At 38.4% G+C, this 7524-nt stretch overlaps 1 non-coding gene across 1 annotated transcript; it reads left to right on the forward strand.

Annotated features, from left to right (window-relative positions):
• Nucleotides 1–1281: 1281 nt before the first annotated feature.
• On the forward strand, nt 1282–1393 carry LOC138286240 (U6 spliceosomal RNA). The gene has a single exon (XR_011201905.1). It is a non-coding gene; the product is annotated as a U6 spliceosomal RNA (small nuclear RNA).
• Nucleotides 1394–7524: the final 6131 nt, after the last annotated feature.

The raw sequence follows: 7524 nt of genomic DNA on the forward strand, positions 1-7524 counted from the left end.
AAATAGTTTTCATGCACTGCTTTGATGACAGTTTATAGGTCACTGTGCTATAGCAGAATAGTAGCTTATGAACGTAAGTACTAATAGAATTTCTGTAACCTATTGAGCTATCCTCATAAAATACGGTTCTGTGGTATGCATGTTACACATTCTTTGCAGAAGCCATATTAACCTTTCTGCTACATTATGATGAGCCAATACTGTCATTAGACAAAATCAGCAGGAACACTAGAGTTATCTGGACATTTTTATTTTTGCCTGAAACTGCTTCACCATGCACAGCTAATTACTCCACATATTATGTCATTGATGAGATCTTGTATGCAATTTTTTTTTCACTGCAATGTTTGCAATAAAATTATTGATACAAAAACTAAGCATGGCAAGGGCACGAGCTATAGTTACCTTAGCGTGCAAGTTATAGTTACTTGAATGAATTCTAAATATAACTGCTGAATTTCTATGGTTTTGTATGAGTAAATTCAGAACCTAACTATTATGTCCCTATAACCTTTGTTTTTTTCAGTGAATATATATATGTGTTTATATATATATATATATATATATATATATATATATATATATATATACACACACACACACACGCATGACACACATATATATATACACATATATACACACAGACACACACAAATATATATGTATATATATATATATATATATATATATATATATATATATGTATGTATATATATAAACCACAAAGATGACGCTGCATACCAGATTAGTTTTGATTCAATGATGTGTGAAAAGGTATCCCATTGATAAAACATTAACAATACATGTACCAGAATGCCCTGACATTGATAAAAGGCGACTAAACTGGAACAAAGTGCAAATGCAAATTGAAACCACCTGATGATGACGCATTATGGTGTTTGGAGAAATGCATGAAATCTGCCTATTAATTACACTGGAACAAATTGGAAACTGCTAAGATGTTACCTCTGGGAGTGCAGCATCATCTTTGTGGTTTATTTAATGGGTTTTTGGATCTTAACTCTGCGCCTGTGCCTGCGCCAGCAGATTGAGTGCTCCATTTAAAGACCACCTTGCTTCAAGATATATATATATATATATATATATATATATATATATATATATATATATATATATATATTATGAAGCAGTAAAAAAGTGTCCAAACTACGGCACTCCAAACAACCACTGATTCATTTGCTCAAGGCTGTAACAGTCTTTTTAAAGGAAACAATTCCTCAATTTGCAAAGGCAAAAATATGGAACACTTCACAAATTTGCGTGTCATCCTTGCTTTGGCGGCACATATAATAAAATTGGAACAATACAGAGAAGATTAGCATGGCCCCTGCGCAAGGATGTTTATATACTACTGGCGGTTGTCAGTAGGTAAATATAGTTAGGACTATCTCCATGAAATTTTCCCAAAAAAGTGTGCTGTGATTCTTGGTGCACATGGAAAGTTTTGGGGTGATCTGTAAAGTGGTGCTGAAAAAAAGGGGGGGGGGGCAAAAAACATACATTTCCCATGTTAATTCCCATAGGAGTTTTCAACACAACTTCAGCCTGAACCGCTGAATGGAATTACACCAAATTTGACACAAAAGCCAGATTTTGTTCCACAGATTGTGCTTTTTGTTATTTGCTGTAAATGCGTTCAGCAGCTAACATTAAAGGAGAACCAAATTTACATATCTAAGGTCACGGTTCCTCCCTGACGACTACACCAATAGTAACAAGCTTGTGCAGAGATCTCAAGAGCTCTGATTGATTGCCAACACTTCAACCAGGAAGTGTTGGCAGCCATCTTGGGACTTGGCTTCCGCCAAACCCCACAAACAAATGTAAAAAAAGGAAAAGGGGCAAGGTAGTGAAACCCTGATTCCTTAGCTTTGTTGCCGAGATGTACACCTGCAAAGGCTAAAAACATTTTTTTAGCCCTTTTTTGCAAGTAGGCCTCAGCGCTTGTTTTTATGGAGCCCCTGGGTGCACGAAAAAGCAAACACTGCGAAAGAGAGTGCTCTGTATGAGGAGGTCCCTGTACTGTGGATGGGAGAGGGCACTGTTTGATGAGAGACGTTTGTGGAATAGAAACAGCCCTGCAGGACAGAGAACTACGCTTGCTGCCCCTCTCTTGAGGCCCCTTCTGCTTTATCCGACATGCATTTTCTATACACTGATTTACACAACAATGATTAATTGTCTCTGTACGTTTCTGTGATGTAAAGTGCTTCAACACCCTATGATGGTAAGAGAGGTGCTATAAAACAAATTAAATACACGTGAGAGAGGGGCTATGGAGAGATGAGAGGCACTGTTAGAGGGTAATGGTGAGTGAATCATTGAAGAGCCCCAATAAAGACTGCTGTAAGCTGGTGCACTCTAAGGTCATCCTTTACTATGCTTTAAAAACTATTACAATTGAATACATAATGAAAAATATGTTGAAGAATGCACTGTTTTTACCATTTCCCCCACATTACCCCTAAACGATAAAAGGGGAGAAGAACGAGAACGCTGTTAAAGCGAGGGACAACTGAACATTGTTTTTTTTTTTACACAGTTTTATTTGTTTTTATGGTGATATGTATTCATACAGTCTGGTTTAGGGCATCCTTTTTAATGAAGCCTTATATAATGTGATTTTCTTGTGTGTGTCCATCATTGGGGAAAGATGTTTCAGAACCAACAATAACAATGATCCTCTATTCTCACATGACTAATTGCTGCCTTATGTACACCATCTTCAAATAAAGTGTGTGGAGGTTCAACAATTACAGCCCACCAAATTCCCTTGCTCGGGTTAGTAAATTGACTAACCCTGCACTTTGTCAAAGATGTTTAGAGTGTTTGAAATGTTGCCTTATTTGCGGCTAATTATGCAAAACTGCATCAGTATCTCTGCATAAAGAAGATCCCTTTATTATCTCCTGGGAAAGGAAGGGACAGAACAACTGGCAGGTTTACGCCAATGAGGCACTTCAAATATCTAGTTAGCTGTGCAACACATTTTTAACTCATATTCCTATGGAACGTTTGCAGTCGGCTGGCCAGATTTTTAATATCAATACTCCCCTTCGTGTGTATTCAGATCTGGGCCATAGCAGATTGTGGTCAATGGGGACATGCATTTGGAAAACACTTTGATCCAATGTAGAACTCTACTCTGATGATTTTCTTTCCTTCAAATAATTATTTCTTATTTACACTTCACTAAGTACACGAGCACAGACAGAAATTCCCACATGAGTTGCTAGAGTAATTCCTTCATGTCTTTTTTTTGTTTTAGGAATAGCGTATTTGTTTTGTATGAGTTATGCAATTTATTATTTTTTCCAGTTGCAGACCATTAGCGCATCACTTGGGATGTATGTTAGTCACTAATCATTAGTCAAGTCTGAAAAGATCCTACAAGACCTATCTCTACGGGAAAGTGAATAACGTTCAGTGCATCATCTTGGGCTTCCTTATGCGAGACTCCACCTTTTTTACTTCATTGCAGCACCAAAATGGGTTTTCACTAGAAAGTGCATATTTCCTTGGCTAATTCTCCTGTGTTGAGTGGCTCGTGGGCAACAGTGAGCGGATATACTGTTGTACTCACATGCATTGGAAAGCACAAGTCTTAGAGGCACCACATGTGTCCAGACTTCCCCGTACAATAGAAGTCAGTGCTCTCTGCCACTTGTATTCCAAGGCACCGGAAATGACAGTTCACACGCGCACCAAAGGCACATCTAGCTACATGGCTTAAACGTAGAATAAAAAAAGGACTGCCAGACACTAGACAAGGCACTAGAAGCCACACAGGAGACTCACGGACATTGTAAATGGCTGCACCCTAAGAAGCAATTATCTGGTGTAAAAATCCTACACTGACAGATGCAATAAAAGCACTACAAAATAGAGTCCTCCGTGGCAGTTGAGATGGCTGCACTGCTAAATCAAGCAAATAATACGACTAGGCTCGGAGACATTAAAAATGAAAATTAAAACTGTTTACATAAGCGAGATGATTCAAAGCACCACAGCCAGCGTGAGCGCCAAGGACCCAAAAGGAAAAAGAAGTTAACTTGCAGTCAAACTTCTTGGCAAACGTGTAATTATCTATGTAACAGGGTTGGTTCCCAAGGCAGTAAAAAAAACGCCCCAAGGAGGGACAAACGTAAAGCATTTACCAATGATAACAAATAATTTTTGAAAAGGCAAGCCCACGAATATCTGAAAGTGATGGGCGGGAGGTGGGCGTGGTTTAAAGCCCACATAGATGACAAGATGTAAGGAAAGCAGTGCTTGTGTGCTGCTATGCTTGACCTAAAAAAGAACACTTTCTAGACCAAGAGCTACCTTTCTGCCAAATTTAGTGTATTTCCGTCCAGTGTTTCAGCTGCTATCGCTGTTCAAAATCCCTATGGGATTTAACATGGGACACACGTCTTTTTTTTACCCCCACTTTTTCTCATTCCCCACTTGACAGATCACTCCCAAACTTCCCAGACAGCAGTTGATGTGACTGTCCAATTTTTTTGAAAACATTTGTGAAGATTCTTCAAGTAGTGCCAAAGATATAGGCAAGTAAAACACTGCTTTTTCTATTGAAACAAGGTCCTAACTTTAACTACCTAGAGGCGACCGCCACTTGGTAATGTATAGACCTGAAAATTATATCCTCCTAAAAAAATCAAATGCTTTTGGATTCAGGTCAGAGAAATTCAGATTGAGGCATTAGATACAAATCATATCACTTGTGAACATATCTGTGCAGTGTTGACAGTAAATCCATTGGCTTCTGTAAGACCTATATTTCAAGAGATTTTAAAATTTGAGGCACAGCTAGGATGAGTCCTGCAGGTATATCTTATACCATACACATAAACCATTGTATTTTATAGATGAAAGATGCCTCCTGTTATCTGAGGCCCAACTAACCCTTCCCTTTCAAGACTGTGCAGTTACTGTATTGGCCTTATCCTTTCTGCATCACCATTACATTTTGCTACTTCTGTAAATAAGAGATTTGATTGAAATACAGGTCACTGCATTTTGTTACATTGTTGTCAATTGTACAGTGCAGACTGTCACTATTATTACTTTTTGTCAGCCTGTTAACTGTCTAGAGAGCCTGTACACATGTCTCTTGCCATCACTATGAGTTATCTGAAATAATCCCAGGCTTTATTGTCAATTTGACTAGGGGCTGTGAGAGCCTCTATGTCAGTTTGGACTAACACAGTCACTGGGTATTAGGAAGCAAGTAGATCCACTAGCAGCACTCTGCGCCTCGTGATTTTCCTGCTCTGCTGTCTTTACCACAATTCAGAGGCCTGCAACCTTATTTTCCTGAGAAAACCTGAGGACATGTGTGGTCAAGTAATGTAGAGGAAGCACATGAGTGAAAACTGTAGCATCATAGTGTTGACCAAGGGAATTGCCACATTTAGCTTTGCAAATAAGAAACTCTGAGTTATTTAGAGTGAGAAGAGCATACTGCTGACACATCAATATTGCATAGGTCATAGACTCCATAACCCAGGTAGATGATTTCCTTCCATAATCAGAAATTGTCATTTGCCTGACTGTCCACTCTAAATTTGCTGAGAAGCTGCCCTTTATAATACAGCCATAGAGCACAATTTTGTTTTAGAAAAACAGAAGCTAATGGCCTTGACATCTGAGACATTTTCTCCGTAGATGTTGGGGTCATTTTTGTTTGTTTCCATTTAGGACCACCATGTTTTTTTCTAGTGATCTCAAACAGAAACAAAAAGAACATTAGAATGTGTGATCTAAACAGGGTGGACAATAGAGGTACATAAACCCATGGGCCGATGTCAATAGGTGTGTCTGTATAAGGGTTCCACCAGCAGAGCCACCGGGGGCTATGCTTGTGGATATATGTTGTACTGTAATACAGTATGTGGACTCGTGGTCTGCACGGCTGATCTGATCTTTCCCGGTGATGCAGGGCAGTGCAGTAAGGCACTTGCTGCGTGGCCCTGTACCATGGGCCTCATAAATAAGGCCCTGAGAGTGGAAACATGTTTTCATTGTTTTCTAAGTGTTTCTAAGTAACTTATATTATCTGTCTTTTTACCTGCAATAAGCATGGGAAACAAGTGTGAAACCCATGGCTGAATTTAGACAACTACACATTTGCAGGTAGTAGACAGCATTCTTAATTCAGCAAAGAGCCATGTGTGCTGATTATTTTCCAGAAAACAAATTATTACTTTAAAACAGAAGCCCTCATTGCGAGTTTGGTGGTTGGACCAACCAACCGCCAAACTCATGAAGATGAGATCATTGTCAACCCGGCAGCCTCACCACTAGTCGTATTACAATGTTCGCACCAACTAACTAAAACTAAAACTCACAATACCCCTGACTAACAGCTGATCTTTGGCTTACAATATTTTTTCATTGCCTCAATTGCTAATGAATATTCTAATGAAAATAATTGTGTTTGAAGGACATGTTCACATTTCTACAATGGGCCCAACATGTTTAGGGATCAGGTTTGTGGATACCTATCTGAAGTTTGCATGCCCCATAATGCCAGTTATTTTGAGTGCAGCTTAACAAACTGTTTTCCTGTGGAAATCAGAAGTATATACAACAGTTTAGACATACACAGATTGCCATGTCATCTTTTATTATCACACTTCTGATAAAAATAGTACTCCACATTTGTGATTGTGCCTTTTTTTACAGGACAGGAAAGGCAAAATGTACGTAGGTTAAACAATTAAATGCTGCTTGGGAAAGATGGACTTTTTGAGTGGTGATTGCCAGTTGAATGTGGGATTTAGGCAAATCTGCATGATGGAAAACTACCAATTCTAGATATTTTGAAAACTAGAAACCTCAGGGAGTTCCGAGTCATACACATTATGCAGGTTCAAAAACCACAAATGACATGCAAAATTATAGAGAAATAACTGCATTTTCTCACTGCTCTGTGATGGAAACTTTCAGAATCTGTAGGAGGGTGACAATGGTCATAAGACCACCCCTTTTTTGATGTGTGAGCCTATTTCCCAGGACAGAAAAGGCCCTAAAATGCAAAGTGGAAACATCAAGAGTTTTCCTTTCAATTTTAATCGTACTGGGAAGACTAGGTAGGTGGGATGTTTGAACCTAGTGCTGGAGATTACAATAAAATAAAATCAATTTAATTATTAACCCTTTTTAGTGAAATATAGGCCTAAATAAATGCTGTACGTTTGTTTTCCTTTCTAAACTTTGCATGACCCTCATTTGGTTGCCTTGCACAATTTCTTCTATCCATTATTAACCATTTGACCTGCATTGGAATTTCAAAACTTGCTAAATTAATCTTAGACTTCCATCTTTATGAATAGGCTTTTAGTGTGAAGACATGTATGAAAGGAGATGATTTAATGTAATGTCACTCAAAAATTACATGATTATTCTTTCTTTCAGAGATCAAGGTGGCTGAGAAAATTGCTTGATGTTTCATTTTGTTTAAAGCTTCTACAAAGTGTAACGTATTTAGAGATCTCT

The sequence above is a fragment of the Pleurodeles waltl genome, chromosome 3_1 (assembly GCF_031143425.1).
Source record: "Pleurodeles waltl isolate 20211129_DDA chromosome 3_1, aPleWal1.hap1.20221129, whole genome shotgun sequence".
Taxonomy (NCBI): Eukaryota; Metazoa; Chordata; class Amphibia; order Caudata; family Salamandridae; genus Pleurodeles; species Pleurodeles waltl.